This window comes from Alosa pseudoharengus, unplaced genomic scaffold (genome assembly GCF_046254945.1).
Source record: "Alosa pseudoharengus isolate Yale_2024_CS ecotype anadromous, Long Island Sound unplaced genomic scaffold, YU_APseudo_1.1 YU_APseudo_1.1_scf_4, whole genome shotgun sequence".
Classification (NCBI taxonomy): domain Eukaryota; kingdom Metazoa; phylum Chordata; class Actinopteri; order Clupeiformes; family Clupeidae; genus Alosa; species Alosa pseudoharengus.
In genome coordinates, this window is record NW_027468774.1 from 13,414,631 (window position 1) to 13,425,633 (window position 11,003).

Consider the following 11,003-nt stretch of genomic DNA (forward strand, 5'->3'; position numbering starts at 1 on the left):
CCAGAGGGACTGGGCGAAAATAATGAAAACATTTTGTTGACCAATATTAGCTTTTGAGATGTCTAACTAGGGGTTTTTAGGGGTGCTGAATCTATCAGTCTATTAGTTTTGAGTAAAAATGACTCCAAGTCCATAAAAAATCCATAACAAGTGGATTTATTGAACAATTACAAAACAAAACTTTCTTAATCAGTTTAAAATTTAACAAACCTCATCCCTCAACTCCCCTGCACTTCCTCACTCCTGTTATCTTCTGGCTGGTTGATGTTCTGGCAAGAGTTACCATGACAGTTCCAACAAGCAGAAATACACTTGACTCCTTGCTTTTTACAGCAGCACCTGAGAGTGTCACAGACGCCTGCACAGTTGCAGCTGACAAACTTCAGAAGGTAGTCTGGTGCAGTGGGATCTGGTGTGACTGGTGCATAATCATGTTCTCCTTGTTTCTATCCACACTCAAGGACATCTAGTGATTTTGTAGCAGTAGCCAATCTCTGGTCTGGAGATATGCCCGCAGAGAGTGCTATGCTGCACCTCCTGTAGTCGGAGGTAGTTTCTAAGGCTTGACACTAGTTATGTTGTCCTCATGTTTTTAACAAATGAGTGCAGTGTGGTTATGATTCTAACCAGATTTTACACAATTTAGTACAACCAGGAAAATCATTGTGTGGTGGTCAATGTTGATATTGTGGTGGGCCGCCACAAATAAGTCAATGTATGGGAAACCCTGGACTCTCTCACAAACACATTCACACACACACACATCTATGCACATTGACTCTCTCACAAACACATTCACAACGACCCACCCACACAAACACATATGCACACACTTACAAATAAAGTTCACACCTTCACTGATACTGTCTCTCTCTGTCTCTGTCTCTCTCTCTCTCTCACACACACACACGCACAAATACACACACATGCAAAATGTCCTTTCTCACACACACCATGTTGAGACAAAACTGTCTGTGATTATAGTACCAGTGTGTTACACGCAAAGTGTGTGAGTGTGTGTGTGTGAGAGAGAGAGAGGGAGAGAGAGAGAGTCCAATGCGGAGAGTGGATGGTGATCAACAAAATGTAAAACTCATGAGGATTAACTGAGTTAATATTTTTGTAAATATGTTATATCTTTTCATGGGACAAAACTAAAGAGATGACGCTTTGCTAGAATGTAAAGTAGTCAGTGTACAGCTTGTATAACAGTGTAAATTTACTGTCCCCTCAAAATAACACAACAAGCAGCCATTAATGTCTAAACCGCTTGTGAGTACACCCCTGAAGTGAAAGTGAATTCCAAATTGGGCCCAATTAGCCATTTTCCCTACCCGGTGTCATGTGACTCGTTAGTGTTACAAGGTCTCAGGTGTGAATGGGGAGCAGGTGTGTTAAATGAGGTATTATCGCTCTAACACTCTCATACTGGTCACTGGAAATTCAACATGGCACCTCATGGCAAAGAACTCTCTGAGGTTCTGAAAAAAATAATTGTTGCTCTACATAAAGATGGCTAGGATATAAGAAGATTGCCAACACCCTGAAACTGAGCTGCAGCACGGTGGCCAAGACCATACAGCGGTTTAACAGGACAGGTTCCACTCAGAACAGGCCTTGCCATGGCCGACCAAAGAAGTTGAGTGCATATGCTCAGGGTGCTGAATTCAAATATTTTGTTTACCAAGCTCAATTTTGAGTTTTTAGCTTGATAATTAGCATAATTCACAAACTTTTTGGTTTTGCCATCAGATATCATAGGAATTGCAAAAAATAAGGCATTAATATACTCTTTATGTATCAGATATGTTGTAGGACAGGACAGGAATTACCCCAATGACCCTCAAGTAGTAAATTAGAATAAGCTAAAATTAAAATATAAATTGAAACTAGACTGCATTTCCGGCGGGAACTGCGAAAGTGTGCTTGCCCTGGTCCGGTCACCAACGTGAGCAGACAGTGACATACGCTATGCTGAACCTGGCTTGATCCAAGCATTCTAACAGTGCCTTTCAGTGTTGGAGCAGTGGCAATACCTCAAAAGCTCTATTCAACTATTGCCTTGCGGGGTGAATGCGGTTTGTTGGCTTTTACCTGTGGCCTGCCTTCAAATTTAGCTTCTATGACTAAAATCAAATCAATAAAATAAAACAACAGCAGTGATTGGCTGCAAAAATAAATAATGTCACGCGTCTTGCACCTCTCAAACTGGGCTATCAGGTAACCTAGAGAAAAATTTGAAATTATGAAATATGACTAAGGCATTAAAATGCTGCTTGTTTGTCAGGATACTTTTTCACTGATTTATTTTAGAAATATGAGCTATGAGTGTGAATGTTATATATTCCATCCCTTAATTCTGTTTTACTGGTTTATTTGACAAATAATCTATATGGATTTGCTCTATAAAGACCTTATGTCTGTTTGGGATTGTTTTGAGAGCCTATTGATGTATCTCAGAATAAAGGAATGTCCACAACATTAGTGATGGGGGTTTTTTTGTGTGTGAATGTATTTTACTTAACTCATTGAATGTAGCTGGATACTCATGAACGCATGTCTCTAATAGCCACAATAGGAGTAATTTTAGCAACACCTTATTTTGTGTGGCCCATAACGACCCAGTGGATCATGAAAATGTGCCAAAATTCACATTCCTTGCTTGTTGTTGGTACATTAATCCCATTCAGATTGCCACTTATCTGAGATGTAAGAGTTCAGTATAGGTTTAAAGGAGAATTCCGGTGTGATTTTGACCTAAAGTGTTTTGAAACATGATACCGAGTGTGAACGTATGTCTCATAGCCCATCTCGGCTTGTCCCCTGCACTCCGAAATCTGGCGCTAGTTAGCCGATGCTACCAACAAGGCGGTCAATGGTGGTGCCTCGGCATCGGCATAGCCATGCAAATAAATCACTGTTTTACACCATTTACGAGGCTCAATGTATCTCCACACTTCATTGGTAGACTTCCGAGGGCCCTGACATTTAAAACGAGACATTGAGAACTTTGAAAAAGCACTGGTAGTTTACTTACAAGACGATTTATACAGACAGTACCTTCACGAAGTTTAGCGTTTGCAGCCATCTTGAATTTAGTCAAGATAAGTTGAGCGACGAGTAAGAATGAACAGGTATGATAAGGGATCAGATTCCAAAAATAATTCTGTGGAAATGCATGGATTACAGTTTCTTCCAGTAGCAGCAACTGGAATCGGAATTATTTTTGGAATTTAATTGAATGCAATTTACTTTTACGATTAAATAAAATTAATTTATCCCTCTCACCCATAGTTTTCTATTTATTTACAAATGTACATAGGCCTACTGTAATTACATTTATACATAGTTATTCTACTGATCTTTATACTATTCATCCTGCACATAAACTTATTCTTACTACTCTTATAATGTTGTTTCTGCACTACAATGACACTGTTTCCACACTGCACATAGCTGTATGTTATGTACATATCTGTTATATATTTGTGATATTGAATATCCATATTTATTCTGTTTTATTATATTCTGTTAATACACTGCATATATCTATATTATTATTTCTACTATTATAATGTTACTGCTAAATCTACATACATTATTCTACTTATTGTATGAGATAACTGCTAATACACTGTACATATTTATATTTAATTCATATTACTCTAAACCACGTTCTGTAAATCAACTGTACTGTCTACACTGCACTATATTTCTTGACCTGTCTCTGTATGTTTCATCACCTTTCTATACTTTGCCTCACATTGCAACACAGTTCAGATCTTTGGTTGCTATGAAGGCCAGTCGTTCTAAATGGATGGTTGCTATGGCCAAAGGCCAGTTCTATCTCTGCCGTTGTCAAGCGGGCATATCGTAGAATTCTGATTAACCTTATCTTATTTAAAACATCTCTATTTTACTTAGCCCACTTCCATACAGTGGGTCCCATTAAGAAGTGGCCACTTCATTCACGCTTACCGTGATTCACACAGCAGCATTATTAAATTAATGTCACCTACGCCTATGCCTACGTTTGCAAAGAAAACATTTTAATTTGATTCACATGAAACGTTACATTTCATGTACATGTTGACAATGAGTAGGGTAGTTTTGGTTGCTGGTGGTGTTATTGCATCCCTTAGTTATGCCTACAATGCAAGTTCCCTCGCGATTGGAAGCTCCTGTAGACAATAGTAGACGCATTTCAAAACATCGCGTTAGGAGTCCTTGCCACTTCTTTTAAGCCAGGGGTCTCAAACTCAAATGAGCTGGGGGCCAATTCTGCCAACGTCATCTGATTGGAGGGCCGGCTATTTCTGAAAATGCAATGTTCTTTTTTTCAAATACCACACAAAACTGCAAACAGAAAGTGCAAGTGTTTTTATCTAGTTTTAGACACCTGTGCTAGCAACCTTAGCTTATAAATAAAAATATTTTAACATTTTTAAACCTGGCAAACTATAAGAAAGCAACACCATTGGATTTTTATATCAACATTTCAAAAGGCCATGGCTTGAAAGTGGTCAGAGATAAAGTCCTACTGTAAATGTAAAAATCTTTGAGTAAAACAAAAGTTTATGAAGGGGGTAAATTTACCCATCTAATTTGCCACTGGATGGCAAGCACCTCAAATTATGCACCTTTCAGTAAATACTGGATGAACATATTTGAGCAGGTTTACTTTCCTTTTTTCATATTACCCACATAACAAATTAACAGGAAAACATCTAAGATGTATACCAACACCTAAGATGTATATGGTTTCTAAACCACAAGGCCTACAATAAAGTATTCTGGTCAAATCAGTTCCTATCGCGGGTAATCTGAGTACCCAGAAGTTCGCATCATATTGCGGGTGACTTTGTAGTTTAGAGCCCTATTTCTACTAGCTACTACCACGTCTATTACGGACACTATCATCACGATTACCACTGCAACCTCCAAGCTATGTTGGGCAGAGGGTCGAAATAAGCATGGTAGGCTACACGCAGACGCACCTCCATTCAATAGACGATGGATCATAATCTCCAAAAGGATATTCTTCTTCAGATTTAGAATAGGTGAATAACATAGCTTACCTAAGACTTCATCACACGTAAAAGTTTTTCAACATTTGGTGTAGGCCTATTTCTGCTTAATTTCTGCTTCAATTTATGCAACACTATGACCTGCATCGCTTCCACGTCATTACAAATAGACAAGTTCTCAGCCATGGCAATAGACCAGTGTCATGAACAGAACCATGCTCTCATCAAAAGATCTGGTGGAGCAGGACTAACAGAGAATCCTGGGGCACTGCGATGCTGGATGGTGGCTGGCCCTGAAATTGCCAGAATAATTACTGAATTTGAAAATGTAATGTCACCACAATCTGAAAACCATCACCATTAGCAGCATTGAGCAGCACAGGAAGCATGTTAGGTCCCTGATAACAGTGAATCGATTGAGGAGATGGGGAACCCATTTCTTGAAGAGCCAAGATCTGCTAGTGCTTGATACCAAAGACATCAAACTGCATGGGAGACATGGAAATCTTTCACAGAAGCTTTCAATCAGCTCATGGAATTGAAGAATGATCAGAGTGAACTATCCATGTCACTGCTGGAGCGCTTTGTAGTACTAATGTATGATAGGACAAGTGACATCATGGAGGTGAATGAGGCCAGAAAACCTGATCACACAGAAATGTAGAGCTTTAGAGAACATCCCACCCACAAAGGCTGCACTTGAGCAACATATTAAGCGGGTCACTTATCAAGCCAGCTTCTGGTACCAAGCTTTAGTGCTTGATCCTGAGCAAAACCCTTCTGATTGGGGCTGGGTTATGGTTATGGTATTTAGCAGACGCTTTTGTCCAAAGCGACATACACATAACAACAATGCAAAGTAACAGTAAACAATTTAAGACTACATTAAGGGGAATAGCAATAATAAACAACAATGTCAATTCAATCAATAGCCTAATAAAAATAAATAAATACTATAATATACAAACCATAATGCATAAGAAAGCTTTAATAAATTAAGTGCATGTTGAACAGATATTATCTTTAGATCCCTCTTGAAAGACCCAAAACCATCACAGGAACGGAGAGCACTCATTCCACCAATGAGGAACCACTGAGGAAAAGAGTCTTGAATTTGACCTAGCATTTATGGCTGGTCGACACAACAGACGCTCATCAGAAGACCACATGCACTGTAAAAAATAATATGCCCATTTACCTTAAAAAGGTGTGTTACCCTGCGTTACGTTTTTGAGTTAATTTGACAATAACATTTATTTTAAATTAACTTCCCTTACTTAGTCAAGTCAACAAAAGTTTACCTAAAGTCTTGTCAAAAAAGGTATGAAAGTTAACTTGATTAATTTACATGTTGTTTCAAAATATGATCGTTAGTTGAAATAAATTTGTTGACTTGAACCAATTACCGGAATGTTGTTCCCAGAATGCCACAGCCCGAGTCTTAAAGAGATCACATATCAATCCTTAAATTTAATCTTAAAATAAAATACATAACTAAGAGATGTTAAAGGCTATACTGCTGTTGTTATGTTGTCGTGTAATTATTTGTTGGTGCCACAAACCATCAAGTAGATGACCATCCACAACAGCTTAATCCTGTGCATAGGGCATAAAGTACTGATTGTGCTAGTCAGGAACATAAATTTAATTGTGCAGTGTTGACATCATGAATATAAACTTTTTTCACATATCAATCCAGTTGCTACAGCTTTCATATCCATTACAAGCATAGTAAACAAGGTCCAAGAACCACCACCATATAAGATGAATATCAAATCCATCCCAGGAGGAAGTACACAGACACATAATGCAAGTAAGCATTGAGGCCAAAGTATGGGTGAAGGATGAGACAGGATGGCAGCATTCTAGACCACTCTTCTAGAGGCCTCCCATGGCTGTTATGAACTGATCCATTGTGGCTGCAAAAAAGGGTGTACTATGTGTTGCAGGTGCAAACAGGCTGCCCTCAAGTGCACTGATCTTTGCTCTTGCTCAGGAGACTGTTAGCCTGGACATACAGTACACAGCCAATAGGGACATGACATTAAAAAAGGAAAACATTGTTGAGAAAAATACTACTACAAATTCTTTTGAAAGGGGTTCCTTATTAAATTGCTCTTTATCATATTATTTACTATCTACCATTCCACTATGTATTTATCTATCTATAGGCATAGCAGTAATAGGCCTAAAGGTGAAAACAGAAATCACATTTGTATGTGATTAGAATGTTGTCAGTTAAAGGTTCCATTTCAAACTGTCATAATGAACTCAATCAACCAGTTTGAATGGCAGTTAATGTAAGTTCTAGATCTTCACAGTAGAATTCTGGAATGACTTGTAAAAATATTTTACTCCTCAAAGATGTGTATATTGTACAGCAAATATCTAGCCCCAGAGGTCAGATCTGAAGTGGCTCCACGTCTGAAATTAAACCTTAGGGGAGGAAGATTATATGGTGAAACATTCATGCTTTAGTCATAAAATGCACAATTGTTATGCTTATCAGCCTAACTACATGGCAGAGCAAGGATTTCATGATTGGGCAAGGTTGCCCGGAGATATTGTGGCTGCTCAGAGACATTGAGGATACTTGGAAGGCATTGTGATAGAAGGTGAATGGTGCAAAGGTGAATGGTGAGAGTTACCAAATACCTGTGGGTGGTTTGCCAAATGATGGAAACTTTTGGAATATGTCTTTTTTTTAGCTTATGCACCCTCATAGATATATACACTAGATGTCGCCTTCTGCTTCTCAGCATGCGTCAACACCGCCGCCATCTTTGTACAGGGATCTGAATCGCTAAACTAGTTCTCCTGTATTGTCAGCGTTACCTATTTAGCGACGTTTGGCCATCCCCAGCGATAGAAAACCTTTTTAGCGATTAGCGACAAATTTGGGAACTTCTCACAATGATGGCAGATCGGCTTCTTTGTTGTTGAAACGTAAGAAAATCACCTTTCTCATGGCTTTGTCATTTATGAATTCAGCTACATCTCGTTTGCCCATGGCACTGACCCATGATTATAAAAGTAACGACTGGCGTAGCCTATGTAGTAGCAGAGGTAAATGTTCTACAGATCTACAGCAACTTCTGGTGAGATTACAATTTACATGAGTAAACGAGACGAGGGGTATGTGGCCTCAACCAGAGCCTGTCTACGAAGAGCCTGTTTACTTTCATTGTATCGAACCTGGTTGCAGTTTACTCATTGTTCCTCTAGGGGCCGCCGCTAGCTAGTGCAGAATGAATGGGAGTCTATGGGGCTAGACGGGTAAAATGTATCTTTATTATCGTCTTAAGCTTAGTTTTCTGTAGACTCAACCATAAATACATGCCTGTCAGTTGGAACAACCCAAAAAATTAGATAATTGCTTGAGATTTTGACGATTTATAGTGATTTTATTTTCGCTAGATCTTTGCCCAGATTGACGCTAATGCATTATAGAGGAGTGGATCACTGAAGCAAGATGGCGTCTCGATTGACGCATTCGTTCCAATGAACAGCAGTAGTCAAGGCGACATCTAGTGTATATATCTATGATGCACCCTCACACTGGAGTCCCCAGTTCATATACAAAATTTGGTATCGATATGTGACAGTGTTCCTGAGATATGCACGACTTCCTGTTTCGGAGCTTCGCTGCCGATTTCGTTTGGCTGTGACGGGCAAACGCTTTCGAAAATCAAAAATCCTTCCGGTAACTTTTGTGAGGCTTGGTCCAAGGATAATGTACGTCAAGTTTCGTGGCGTTCGGACCAAATTTGTGACCTGTGAAAATTTAGTTTCGCTTTCTGTTCAATCCAATATGGCGGACGAACGACATGCCCACCTGACGTCATCTTCGCGACCAACTTACACCGGTACTGACCGGACGTTTTCAAGTTGGAACGGTGTCTCTGTCTCAAAGGGCCTAGGCGCTAGAGCTGACAAAAAATTAGGGAGACGGGAATAATAAAACTTAAGAAGAACTGCTTTCAGCAAGCACACTTAATAATAGCTAAAATTCAGTATGATGTTTAGAAGCAAAATAGATTCCTTGATAATAAATTGATAGAATAGTAGGTGACTGCTAATTTTTCTGTAAAAAGTACTTTGTCACTAACTATTATGAACAGTTGTCAGTCTTTACAGAGGATTTACACTGTATTTTTTTGTACTGTAAAGGCGACTGTGCTTGCCTAGGTAAAACATCTCACTGGTGCTCTTTCCTATCATTCAAATTCCAGCCATGCAAAATAATGGTGTGCATATTTGAGGGTTGCTGAAGAGTGCTATGGAGATTGCATTATTTGCCAAAAAATAGACAAGATATCCTTTATAGTGCAACAAAAAGAAACATTCTCCAGTACATCATTACTGCATATGATGCAGAAAGGGAAGTGGACCTAGGACAAATCCTCAGCTATGAACTGATTAATGTCCCTGTACTGTAGCTATTGCAGATAGCGATGGTTATTTGTGAAGTGGAAATAAGTCTATCCTCACTCAGGTGCTGTCTAGCAATGTGGAATGTCCAGTAGTGATCACTGCAAAAACTGCTCATTCAACACTGGTAATAGATGCTCATAATCTAGTTATGTCTTTAGGACACCCATCTGACTGCAGCACATTTAAGAAGTATGCAGGAAAGTTTGTAAGAAACTTTTGTATTGTTATTTGGTATTTGTTATGTGGTAGCAAATGATGTTGACTATCAAAGAAATAGACCTAATGTAGGAATGCACACAGATATTGCAACAAATACGCTCAGGCCAATCCAAACTTTTCTCATCTGTTGTTCCTCGTTGGTGGAACACACTGCCAGTTCCTACAAGGGCAGGGTCATCCCTCTCCATTTTCAAAAAACTCCAGCAGAAGACCCAGCTCTTTAGAGAACATCTCCTCTCATAGCACCACTTACAACAAGTCTTGCTGATCCTAGCACTTACCACCCGTCTTGAACTGACACTCAACTGTTTAAAAACAGCACTCACTGATGCACTTATTCTTACTATACTCTACCGTTTTTAAATTGTCCTAAAATTTTTGAGAGAATTGCTTTAAAACTTAACTGTTACCATGTTGTTAGTCGCTTTGGTTAAAAATGCGTCAGCCAAATGTAATGTAATGTAATGTAATAATGGTGTAGGCCTATCTGATTAAGACCCAAAGAGTGGTTGAAACGTACTTATTAAATTACACTGGGAGCAAAGAAGACTATCTTCACTTTTTTCCCTTTGCAACTGTCAAAGAAATCCCATAAACACAGGAAGGCCTAGGGTAGCCTACATCAGATGGCCTAAAGATTAGGCTCTTCTGCATAGCATTAAGTGATTTGCATGCAGTAATTTGAACACTGACCTTGATCTAGCCTACTTTGGCTATTTAAAGGTAATTTATTGCCAAAACATCACAATATAAATGAGCTAACAAAGAATAAAGGACTTAATCACACACAATTATGTAGGAAGTTTAGAAGTTTAAAACCCAGAATTGACCAAAAGTGCACCAAATTCAACACAAATGAGTCAATACACTTGGAGGAGGCCTGCGTCCTTTCTTTTCCAGATATTTTAGGATTTGGATATCGTTTCAGTATCGAGTATCAAGATATTTATGGCGGGTATTGTATCAAAGTCATAATTTTGGTATCGTGACAACACTATGCCAGAGCCACTCTGTTTTCTAGATGTCGAGGATCGGAGGCTCTACCACCAACAAGTGATGCTGCTCAATGGCATATTAGAAGAGCACATTATCAAGCTCTAGTATGGAGGCAAGCACACATACCAAATCCAGTGTTACTAGAAGTAAAATGTTTTTTACTTGTCGGTTGTTGCTGACGGTAGATGCAGTACTGCATTAGGCTTATTCCCGCTATTTAAATTCATATGTACTGTAGGATATATTCTGAGTTGAAGGTTATCTGTGCAATTTGTTATTGTGATGAAATGCATTAAACACCACGAGTGACTCACTATGTTAGCAATA